The sequence below is a fragment of the Brachyhypopomus gauderio genome, chromosome 18, assembly GCF_052324685.1.
Source record: "Brachyhypopomus gauderio isolate BG-103 chromosome 18, BGAUD_0.2, whole genome shotgun sequence".
Classification (NCBI taxonomy): domain Eukaryota; kingdom Metazoa; phylum Chordata; class Actinopteri; order Gymnotiformes; family Hypopomidae; genus Brachyhypopomus; species Brachyhypopomus gauderio.
This window is the reverse complement of record NC_135228.1, coordinates 412,181-423,904: the sequence shown is the minus strand read 5'-3', so window position 1 is coordinate 423,904 and position 11,724 is coordinate 412,181. Positions and strand designations below refer to the sequence as shown.

Genomic DNA, 11,724 nt, shown 5'->3' with positions numbered 1-11,724 from the left:
AGAGAGAGAATCTAGTGGAGAGTTTCCACTTTATATTTATTATCTCCACTGTCTTTCCTATGTACTCAGACCAAGTAGTAAAATTACACTATGTTATGACTGGTTTACCGTTGTCTGTGTCAACAATGGAGCACAAATCTCTGTAGCTTGTATGCTTATTCCCTCTTTACACACACATACACATGCACTCACAAACACACACACACAACCAAACAAAAGACACATATCCAGATATAAAGTTTGATTTATCCACTCTGGTATCACACAAGCTCAACACAGCCCTTGTGGAATGTAGGAGATAAAAAGGAGAGGCAAAATACAAGACATAGAAAGAGCATTTAGTATCTGTGTGAAATATCGCTACATTGCTATGAATAACCTCCAATAGAAATCTAGACCAAAAGTAAGATTTTCATACTCAATTTGTGGGGCACACCAACCAATAAGATATAAATGCTTCAATACTGTAACTTAGGAAATAATACTAAACATGATTGACTATCAGGAACAGGAAACAGAGGTCACTATGTGTCACCTCTAAAAGTCCCTTATCACACCCCCAACACTCCCCCCTCCTACACAGCTGAACCCACACAGCAGAATTACAGTAGAAACCAGACCACACCAGTCAACACAGCGTGACATCTGTGATGGGTATAAGAGAAGACGCAGATGCTGGCATGGTCAAAAAAAGTAAATGCTATTTGGACAGGTTGAAGGTAAATTCAAATGTATCATGGTTTTGAGCATTTTACTAAGACATTTATATTTTTCAAAAGTAAGAAAATTTCTAAGTGACCCCAAACTTTTGAACGGTAGTGTGTATATATTATATATATATATATATATATATATATATATATATATATATATATATATATATATAATTTTCTGTATTTCTCCTTTTTATCTGCTCGTTTCTCCTCTCCTTCTTCTTCATCTCAGCAATCAGTCTCCTCTGTCCTTCCCTGTCTTGCCAACCTGTCTAGTTTTTTTTCTTTTCGCCGTTTCTCTTCCCCATATCACCTATCTGCTTCTCTATATTTTTATTTTTGTTTTTCGCTATGTTACGTCTTCCACAAACTCCCATCCGGTCTCACTTTGTTTCAAAGTTTAACGGCCGGTTGGAACCGGCTTGGTGGTATCACGTGGTATAGTCAAACTCGCATGCAATTGATCCGTTGGTCCGGATCCGGACCAAGGTCTGCCTATTAGTGGCTTGTGCACGAGAGTATCAGTGGTGCTGTGGTCATAGGCTGACCCGTGATAAAGGGGTAGGGGGAGGCTGATGATGAACTGTGTCATCAGTGCCCTCTTGTGTCAAAATATGGACAAAAGAGGAAACTTCTCCATACAAACTTCTCCATACTTAATATACAGTCTTAACTCCTTATCCTCTCACAATACATGTATCAAAGTTCTGTGTTTGTTCTGCTGTACTGTTGCTACAGTATTTGCAATCAGTGTCTATCAGGCTGGGAGCACAGTGGATGTTCATGTGTATTGGTTTATTCCACGTTTCACATCATCATTATGTATAAGCATGAATGTACCATGTATTAATACATATTCATAATTGTTTGTCCACAGTGTCCAACAGAAACCTGTAAATATTTTTAAAGACAAACTGGAGTCAGTATTCAAGGTGTGTATGTGTCTGGCTGTGTATGTGTTTGTGTGCTCACAGATCATATTAAGACAATGTGTCACAGTACAGCCAGTACAGATGTCTGTCCTTCCATGTGTTTTTCGTTAAGTGTGTGTGTGATTCTTAATGTGCTTGTCACTTGTTGTCATCTGTGTATTTAAGTGTCTTGTCCTTCTTCTTGGTTGTTAGACTTATCACTCTGTTTCATCTTCATCTGAGAGTTTAGTGATCAGCACTATTATTTCAATAAATAAAACACAGAATGCTGCTCTTGTTTCAGTGTCCTGCCTCAGCCACCCACTCATCACGCTGCAGTTTTACAGTTTTATTTGTCTGTATATATGTATGTGTGTGAGTGGGATGAGGGTCCATACATGTGTGTACAGAACACAGTCATGATGAGACTCTGAAGCTACTGTGTTATGGCTTTATAAAACTACCCACAATTGAAATTTTAATATTAGAATTATAATGTCATTTTATGAACCAACATATTCACATAACCACAGAGTCCCACTCAGTTCAGTCCTCTTGTGTTTAATGGATTATCCTGTGTTATAATCATCTGTCTGTAACACTGTAGTTTTACTGATACTGTTTATTCAGGAGCTGGAGCACAAAATCATCTCTCTGGTGAAAAATGAGCTGAAGAGATTCAAGAATCTACTGACTCCAGATTACCCAGCATGCACTGAGAGACAGGTGGAGGATGAGGAGGATCAGAGCAGTGTCAGAGTGGGGGCACTGAAGATCACACTGCACGTGCTGAGGAACATGAACCAGACAGACCTCGCTAACACACTAGAGACCAAGAGCTCTGGGTCAAGACATCACAACATTACTTTGTTACTCCAGATCAGAGGGCACTGTTGGTAATTGTCAGGTCACAATGAAGATCTTAAATCAGAGTTGGTCTGTCCTCAGTTGGCCTCCCTTCAGTGTAGTCTGCTCAGGTGCAGACTCAACACTCTCCTAAATTTATCACAGTTGTCATGCGATTGTAGAATGTTTAAGTTTTTATATTCTTTAGAAGTGAAATTTGATCAATCAGATTTTGACAACAAGTCATTGTCTCATGATGTCATACAAATGTGTGTTTTCTATTTTCTTGTATTTCCTGTGGTGAGTCTGTTATGATTGATCCTACAAGAGATTAAGGTGTGCTGCTGTCTTCCTGTTTATCAGAACTGGCCCCTGCTTGCCACAGAAAGCTCAAATCTAAACTGAGGGGAAAATGTCAAAAAATAAATGAAGGAATCTCACATCATGGAAGCACAACACTTTTGAATGAGATCTACACAGAGCTCTACATCACAGAGGGAGGGAGTGGAGAGGTCAATAATGAACATGAGGTGAGACAGATTGAGACAGCATCCAGAAGACCAGCAACACAGGAGACACCCATCAAATGCAGTGACATATTTAGACCCTTACCAGGACAAGACAAAGACATCAGAACTGTGCTGACTAAAGGAGTGGCTGGAATTGGTAAAACAGTCTCAGTGCAGAAGTTCATATTGAAGGAAATGTAAATCAGAATTTTTTACATTTCCACTTCCTTTTAGGGAGCTGAATTTGATGAAGGAGAAAAAGCCCAGTCTGGTGCAGCTTCATTGCTTTTTTCCAGAAACATGTGAATTAAAACCAACTCACTATAAATTAGGGGTGGGAATCGTTTACTATCTCACGATTCGATTCGATTCCGATTTTGGGGGCCACAATTCAATTCAAAATCAATTTTCGATTCAAAACGATTTTCGATTCAAAAAACGATTTGATTTATAAAAATTTCTGCTTAAGTCTATAAAATCTGCATGATCTACTACAGTCTGCTTTGCAAGACAGAATGACAAATACAGAAAATAAAGTGTCTTTCACATTTAATTAACAAAAATAATGTGCATAAAATGCTTTTTGTTGTTACCAAAATTCTTGAGCTTCATTTTACAATCTGTCAGGGCTGGCTCGGATGCTGTTCCCCCAGCCGTGGCTAGGGGCACCAGAGTCAGTCCCAGACTATACTGGCGTAACCGTATGTTCTCAGCCAGTCTCTGCTTTCTCTGTGATTGCTTCTCGTTTCAAGGTGTCTCGCTACCTCTCTGTTATGCTTTCTCTTTACTTATTCGAGTATCTATCTCCTGCGTCGCTTCCTGACTCATCTCAAGTTTTCCCAATCCTACATTTCGTCCTATCCGTTTTGCCTTTATTTTTGGGAAGGGTTTTATTTTGCTGCGGCGTTTTTTGCCAATTACTTCTTCTGGCGTCCTTGGTTTCATTTTCACGTTGCATTTATCCGCGCTGTTTTTTAGGAAGCGAGAAAGAACAGGTTAGCAGAACACAGAGAGATCGGAGCAATGGAGAATAGGAATATCTTACTGACACAATGACCGACAACAAAGGATATATCAGAGGGAATTAAATACACTGAAATGGGGAAGGGAAACAAGATGCAGGTGGAAGCATTGAGGACAGGGGCGTAACAGACAGAAGGGAAACCAAGGAAACAGAAAACAAGGCTGGGCTAGGGCAGACTACACGGGACTGGGAAAGAGGGCGGAGCTAGACGTGACAACTATGTACAACTTGGGATACCAAAACCAATAGAACATAAAACACAAAGGGATTCACAAACCAAAACAAACTAGACACACTAGAATATATAAAGAGGGTAAAGACAACGACAGAGGTGAACTTTACATTTACATTTATGGCATTTAGCAAACGCTCTTATCCAGAGCGACTTACAAAAGTGCTATGTAGTTGCTTGGAATCTCCAAGGTAGTATAGATAGGCCTGAACACAAGGTACTCTAAGCTGGAAAAACCATTAGACGAAAGTCATATGATACCTAACAATTATGCCAAGTCATTATTATACCTGAATATACACATCACCTGAGGAAAAGGACAGTAAGCAATTCCTATAACCCAATTATGCACAATACCTGAGAAAAAGACAATAAGCAATACCTATAACAAACATAGACGATAAAGCACAGTAGACGAAAGTATAACTTTACCCAACCTGGATACAAACATGTAATAGTTAGAAACAAAATCATACAGACATTGACCTACAATGAACACTTGGAAAACCAGGAACAAAATACCAGACTTAAAGAATGAGTAACAAGGGACAGCTGCAAAAGAAAACGAGGGCGTGACTAGACAAAAGGGGAAAGTCGACAAGATAAACAGGTGGGGTGGAGCCAGATGTTAATAAAAAAACTTTATATTAATTTATACTAAAGTTGTAGTTCAACATTTTATGTAAGCCCACACATCAATACAATACAATCCAACTCAGGAGTATGACATCAGGATGGGCTTGTGCCCATTTCTAACAGGTTTCTATCAGACCAATTGCCTCTAGCAGCTTTGGGTCCAAGAAGCAACATCGCTGTCTTATCGGTATTTAGAAGAAAATTAGACTTCCTCTAGTTTTTTAATTTCCTGCAAGCAGTTCTCAATTTTGGGAATAGTATTGCCATTATCTGCATAGCCATGGAAGCTAATACTATGCCTACGAATGATTGTGCCCAGTGGTAGCATATACAATACAATACAGATCCTTTTGAGACACCATATTTGATCATTTTACATTCTGATCTGCCAGGTAGGATTTGAACCAGGAGAGTGCTTGACCTCTTATGCCAATGAGTGTCTCCAGCCTATCCTGTAGAATGTTGTGACCAATGGTGTCAAAATCAGCACTATGGTCTAACAGTATAAGAAAATAAATGTGTCCTTTATCAGAGGATATTAAGAGATCATTTACTACTTTGGTCAGCGCGGTTTGAGTGCTGTGGTAGAATTTTGGAAATGAGCGACAGATTACAGATTGGCCTATAGTTGGGGATTACGTTGGCCTATATTCCTAAGGATTGAGACCAGGTTTTTTTTTTATTAGTGGTTTGATGACTGCAAGTTCAAATGATTTGGGGATGTAGTTCAGAGAATAATTAATTATAGTAAGCAAAGGTTCTACTGTGCAGTATTTCTTTGAGTAGATGAGTTGGTACGGCATCTAATATGTGGGTTTGGCAGATTTTACCAATAAAATAAGCTACTCATGACCAACTGGGCAAAAGACCTCCAAAACAGCATCAGAGCTGACCAGACAGCTGTCGGAGTGCACTTGCAGGTTTGACAGGGTCTGAGATAGCATGAATAATTTTTTTCCCCTAATTTTATCAATCTTATCACTAAAGAACTTCATAAAACTGTTACTGCTGTAATCCTGTGGGATTAGGGATTCAATTTGTTTATGAATCATAGTTAGATACAGTTTTAAATTGGAGTCTTGGATTCTTTTTATGTTTTTCTATTAAAGTATGAACAAGTATGATGTATGGAGGGCATGCTATAAACTGGAATGGGGCATGGACGAAATATTCATTTCATAGTTGGGAGAGACACAAATGGCTTGAGAACTGGGGCGCGGGGTTTACCAAAACCGACTTTTGAAAAAGTGCAGGGGACATGTCCCCCCCCCCCCCCCAAGCTCCGGACCCCTCCTTGTGGGCGTGTCGCTAAGTTGTCTGCGTGCTGTTATGTCCATGTTTGTAGTTCCGTGGGTGTGGGTTGTCTGTGAGCGTGTTCGTAGTCTCACCTGTGCCTTGTCTCGTCATCATGAGGATATATGTGGATCACCTATTTAATGTGCGTTCGCGCAGTGTCTTGTGCTCGTCTTTGTCTAAAGTTCACGCCAGTGTGAGTGTGTATTTGCGTGCTTGCGCTAGAAGTGCTGGACTTGTTCGTTGTCGTGTCAAAGTGTTTTCTGTCAGCACTATTATGCTCGTCGTGCCTCCTCCTTCGTGCGTAACAGAAAGACGAGCCAACAAGAATGCCAGGCTACATGTCTGCACGCAAGAAGGGGAAGAAAAGGACCAAGCGCCATCACGCCTCTTCCCCTGTGCGTCGCCGCGACGTGCAGGTACCTGTTGTGGGGATGCAGCAGAATCCCATCTGTAGGAGACTGCTGCGACAAGCTCAGGCGGCCGAGTCAGAGTCGGAGGCAGAATGCTTCCGGCTGGCCGCACAGCAGGTGTGGAGCGAGAAGCACTGCGCTCCGACCCTGGCATACCCCGAAGTGGAGTCCAGTGCGCCTATAGTGGTGGGAGTAGGTGCCTTCGCCCTGAAGAGAAGTGAAGTTAACACAGCGCACTTTAACTTGTTGCACAATGGCTTCAGGCTCGACAGAAGCTGACACAACTTAAAGTCTAATAGCAAAGAGGGGCAGCACATCAGTTGTGTGAAATTACTTTGGCTTTTAAAAAGATGCTGCTCAACGTCAGGTACCCTGCAAAACGTGCCTTGCTATTGTTGTTACAACGCGAGGTAACACTACAAACCTTCAGCATTTAAAAAAACACCACAAAGCTTAATGATATTTGTAAGGCTAAAATGCCAACAACCAGTGCTGCGTCTTCAAATACGCAAAAGTGTTTATCTGCGCTTATACAGCTTTAGTATGCGGTGAGCAGCGAAATCCTGTAAAATCACGCATATACGCGCAATAAGATTTAAAGCACGGATGAATCGCAAATGCACGGATAGCTTGACTGCGGTCCAGCAGACAGGGTTCACTGACCGAACCGTTTGAAAGTGTAACTCCTTATTGATATAATTCGGAGCGGCACGCTGAAATAACTCGGGCAGTAACGGAGTTCATAGTGAAAGACATGATGCCCGATATTAGTGAACAAGCCCGGCTTCATGACTTTGTTAAACACACTGGATATGCGCTACCAAATGCCCTCACACACATATTTTAGCCAAGTTGCTATACCTGCAGGGTTGCCAACTCTCACGCATTGAGCGTCTTAGACTAAAAAGTTACTAGTTCGCTCTGGCGCCAACATCAGGCGATCGATTGATCACGATATAATAATAATAATACTTCAATTTAGTCCATTTTACCCCCCCCCAACAACAAATTACATTCACCACCCACTCCACGTTCAAGTCTCACTCCAAGCGATCTTGAAAAGTTGACAACCCTGTATCTCAGCTGTATAAAAAATGCTGAAACAGAGTTTCCTGAAAACAGTGGGAAAATATCGCGATTTTAAATCGCAATCGCAATTTATAGATAAAAAATTGCAATTAGATTATTTTCCAAAATCGTTCAGCCCTACCTCAGTCTTATCGGTATTTAGTTGAAAATTAGACACCATCCAGTTTTTAATGTCCTGGACGCAGTTCTCAATCTTGAGAGTAGTAGTGATATCATCCGGATTGGAAGATATATGCAAATGAGTATCATCTGCATAGCAATGGAAGCTAATACCATGCCTACGAATGATAGTGCCCAGTGGTAGCATATGTATAATGAGAATAATATGGGGTCCGGTACAGTCCTTGTGGGACACCATATTTTACCTTAGAATGCTCTGAGCATTCGTTATTTACTTATCTTTATCAGAGGATAAAGAGATCGTTCAGTACTTCCGTTTCAGTGCTGTGATGGGGTCTAAATCCAGATTGAAATAACTCTTAAGACATGTTCTGTCTGTAAGAAGGCCAATCTCTAATGAATGACAGATTAGAGATTGGCCTATAATTTGACGGTTCCTGGGGATTAAGACCAGGTTTTTTAATTAGCGGACTGATGACTGAAAGTTTAAATGAACTGGGAATGTAGCCCAGGCTCAGAGAATAGTTTATTATAGTAAGCAAAGGTTCTACATTGCTATGCAGTAATTCTTTAAGTAGATGGGTTGGTACAGCATCTAGTATGCATGTGGAGGGCTTAGCTTAGATTCCACCAGTGAAATAAGCTCCTCACAACCAATTGGGGAGAAGGACTCTACACCCCCCCCCCCCCCCATTGGCCCAACGCTACACAGCCAACACCCCCCCCCCCCCCCCCCCCCCAAAGAGGTCAGCCATCCCGGCAACCACACACAGAACAGTCCAGTAGCATAAAAGGGCATCTAATTTTACATATTGATACAAAAATATCATTTTTGTCTTGTATTAGACGTACCTTCTTTTCGAGTCACGGTACAAAAAATTGCAATCCACAAAATTAGATTAGCATCACTAAAGCAGGAAACTGAATAAAACTGACTCAAAAAATTACATTACTTGAACTCCTGCTCAAATACACTTTTTACAGTGTAACAGGGCATCAGAGCTGACCAGACAGCTGTCAAGGTGCATTGGCATGTTGACAGGCTCTGAGATAGCACTACTAATTTTTTCCCTATTTTTATCAATCTTATCATTAAAGAATTTCATAAAATTGTTACTGCTACACTCTAGTGGGATTAGTGAATTGATTTGTTTGTGACTCCTCGTAAGGTTGGAAACAGTTTTAAATAGGAGTCTTGAATTGTTTTTATGTTTTTCTATTAAAGCCTTATTGGCTTATGAGGTTTGTGAGGATTTTGCCGTATCGAGGGCATGCTTATATTCAATTAGGCTGCTTTCCCATGATAGTCTACGCACTTCTAACTTTGAATTTCGCCATTTACGCTCCAGGATCTGTGCGGCTCGTTTGAGACTACTCGTGTGCTCATTGTACCATGGCGCTATTTTTCTCTCAGTGGCTCTCTTATATCGTAATGGCGCAACCTTGTCTAAAGCTGTATGAAGAGAAGTTTCGACGTGCTCGGTAAAATGCTCTGGTCCTTCCGGAGCTACAAGTGAATCAATGTTTGTCAGACCTGGTAAAATATCAGTGAGCGCGGCTATGGTACTGCATGTTATAGTTCATTTAATTTGGTAGCGGGGCGGCCGATGAATACCATCAGTCAAACACAACTCATACGTTATGAAGCTGTGGTCAGAAACGGCCTCACTGAGGAAGAATTGCTAAACTGGATATGTTAATACCAAATGATAAGACCAAGTCTTAAGTATGACTACAATTATGCGTAGGACCCACCACATTCTGAGTGATACCCATTGAATCAAGAATTACTTGAAAATTTATGCTAAAAGAGTCACATAGATTTATATGTAACTATAATCATAGCACTACATGAGACAGGAATTAACATAAACGACTGCAACGCTTTGTTGGTTGTTAAATTTATTACATTTGTTACGACCCAGTCTAGGTTGGGCCCATAACACTGTGAAATAATGGTGAACCTTCTCTAGTGACAGATCACGTACGACCAATAGCGTATAGTGAAATGAGTTTATGTAGGTTACAGGTGATGATATATATATATATATACAGGTGATAGACGGACATATACATATAAATATACATAAAAGAGAAACCCCACTGTCTTCAGGTTGGCTAAGGCTGAAAACCCAAAACAAAAGAACAACCACTACCCAAAATGTTAAATCAAACAGCCACCAACCCTACCCAGGGGTGACCAGGACACGCACCATACAAAACCATAACATATACAACACATTAATAAACAACGAACAGCCGAGACAATCTCTGCTCAGAAATAGAGTCCACCGAACTAAACTACCATATAGGAAATCAGCACAGTCATATATCGATAACACAGACGGCAAACTAGTCCCAAGCATTAGAGCCAGCATGCCGCGCTGACGCAAACGAATGATCCGTATTTATTGGAGTGTTCTTCCGCATTCCACCGGTGTCCGCATTCCGATCACTTCCGCATTCCGCGACACAGGTCTCAGACCGCAAACCACCCCCTCGTCCGGGCAGCGCAACTCTGTCTAGAAGAGACACTGAACACACATGCAGAACGAAAACAACCCCCACCAAGTACACATGGACATAACACATTTGATACAGTGAGGATGAGATGTTCAAAAGAATTAAACTTGAAGCCGAATTTACTTGAATAGAACTTGAAGCCGAATCGGAGTTAGAGCTGGGCGATATGGCCCTCCAAAAAAATCTTTGATTAATTTTTTAAAAATCCGATTTTCGAATTTAATAGATTTATTTTCCTCTACTAAAAAACTACAGATGATAAAGGAATGGTAAAAAAAGTTTTAATATATTTTTCACTTAAATTTCCCCTTTGGGGTTAAAGTGCAACCAGAAACAAGCAAAAAACAATTGTAAACAAGTGAGAACATTCAGTAACTTTTAGAAGGCTTTCTCCAACATAGTTTAAGCATTGACACAATGCAACCTCAAACTTAAAATAAATAAATAAAACACACCCTCAAAAAATAAATAGATATAAATAATTTGGTGCCCTTTAATAAAATGGAAAACAAATACAATTTAACAATTCTTGCATGTTGCGTACTGACAGTCACGCTGTCTACATTCTGATTAAGAACAGGGCTCCCCTCACTTTAGCCTAAATTCCAGCACTTTTCAAACCTGAAACACAATGTAACATTAAAATTCGTCAGGTAAATGTTCCTTCCACTGTTTTTGAGGGGTGTTTCTTTATACTACCACAGTTTATACTTTATACTATCATAGTTGCCAGGTTCGCGTTTTCACTCCAAATTGGGCTTGTTTGAAAATCCAGCCGCGGGTAAAAATTATGGGGTCGCGGGGTGCAGTTTTTTGGTCTACTTTTGAGTTGGGCTACCGCGGGAGTTACAAGTCAACACTAAGAATAGGTCGCGATATAATACTTAATTTGTCTCCATTTTACACACTCGTGAGGTGCGCGAGGTGTGTGGAGCCGCACGCTATGGTCACTCGCGAAAGTATAATCCATTGAAGCGGGTTCGGTGACCGAGGCAGAAACTGCTTAATCCAAAATATCCCGCGGAGGGAAACTTTATTGACAGCGCAACTGAACAATAAATAGCACTCTTCGCTCTCTCCCTCTATCGGTTTCAAACACCTTACAGTGAGGACTTGTTTGGTCTACATCTGACGCCGCAAAACCGAACCAACTCCAGATCACTCCAGATCATAGTTGCTCTTTTCTTGGGCACAAGCTCCGCCGTCATGTTTGTGTGTGTGTGTGTTGAGGGTGGATGGGTGGGAGGTGCTAAACTCACTGAACTACGGGAGCCCACAGTGCAGCGTCGGTGGTGAAAATTAAATCTCAGAAAATTGATTTTCTTAAAAACACATCGTCCTTAACTGTAAATTCGAATTAATAGATAATATCGATTAATTGCCCAGCTCTAATCGGAGTCATATATTGTGGCGAC

The 11,724-nt window shown here is 40.7% G+C and overlaps 1 long non-coding RNA gene across 1 annotated transcript; it reads left to right on the top strand.

Annotated features, from left to right (window-relative positions):
• The first annotated feature begins 626 nt into the window (after positions 1-626).
• LOC143481339 (uncharacterized) lies at positions 627-3,265 on the top strand. Its single transcript, XR_013122012.1, has 3 exons — positions 627-719; positions 1,591-1,645; positions 2,255-3,265. It is a non-coding gene; the product is annotated as an uncharacterized LOC143481339 (long non-coding RNA).
• The last annotated feature ends 8,459 nt before the right edge of the window (positions 3,266-11,724 follow it).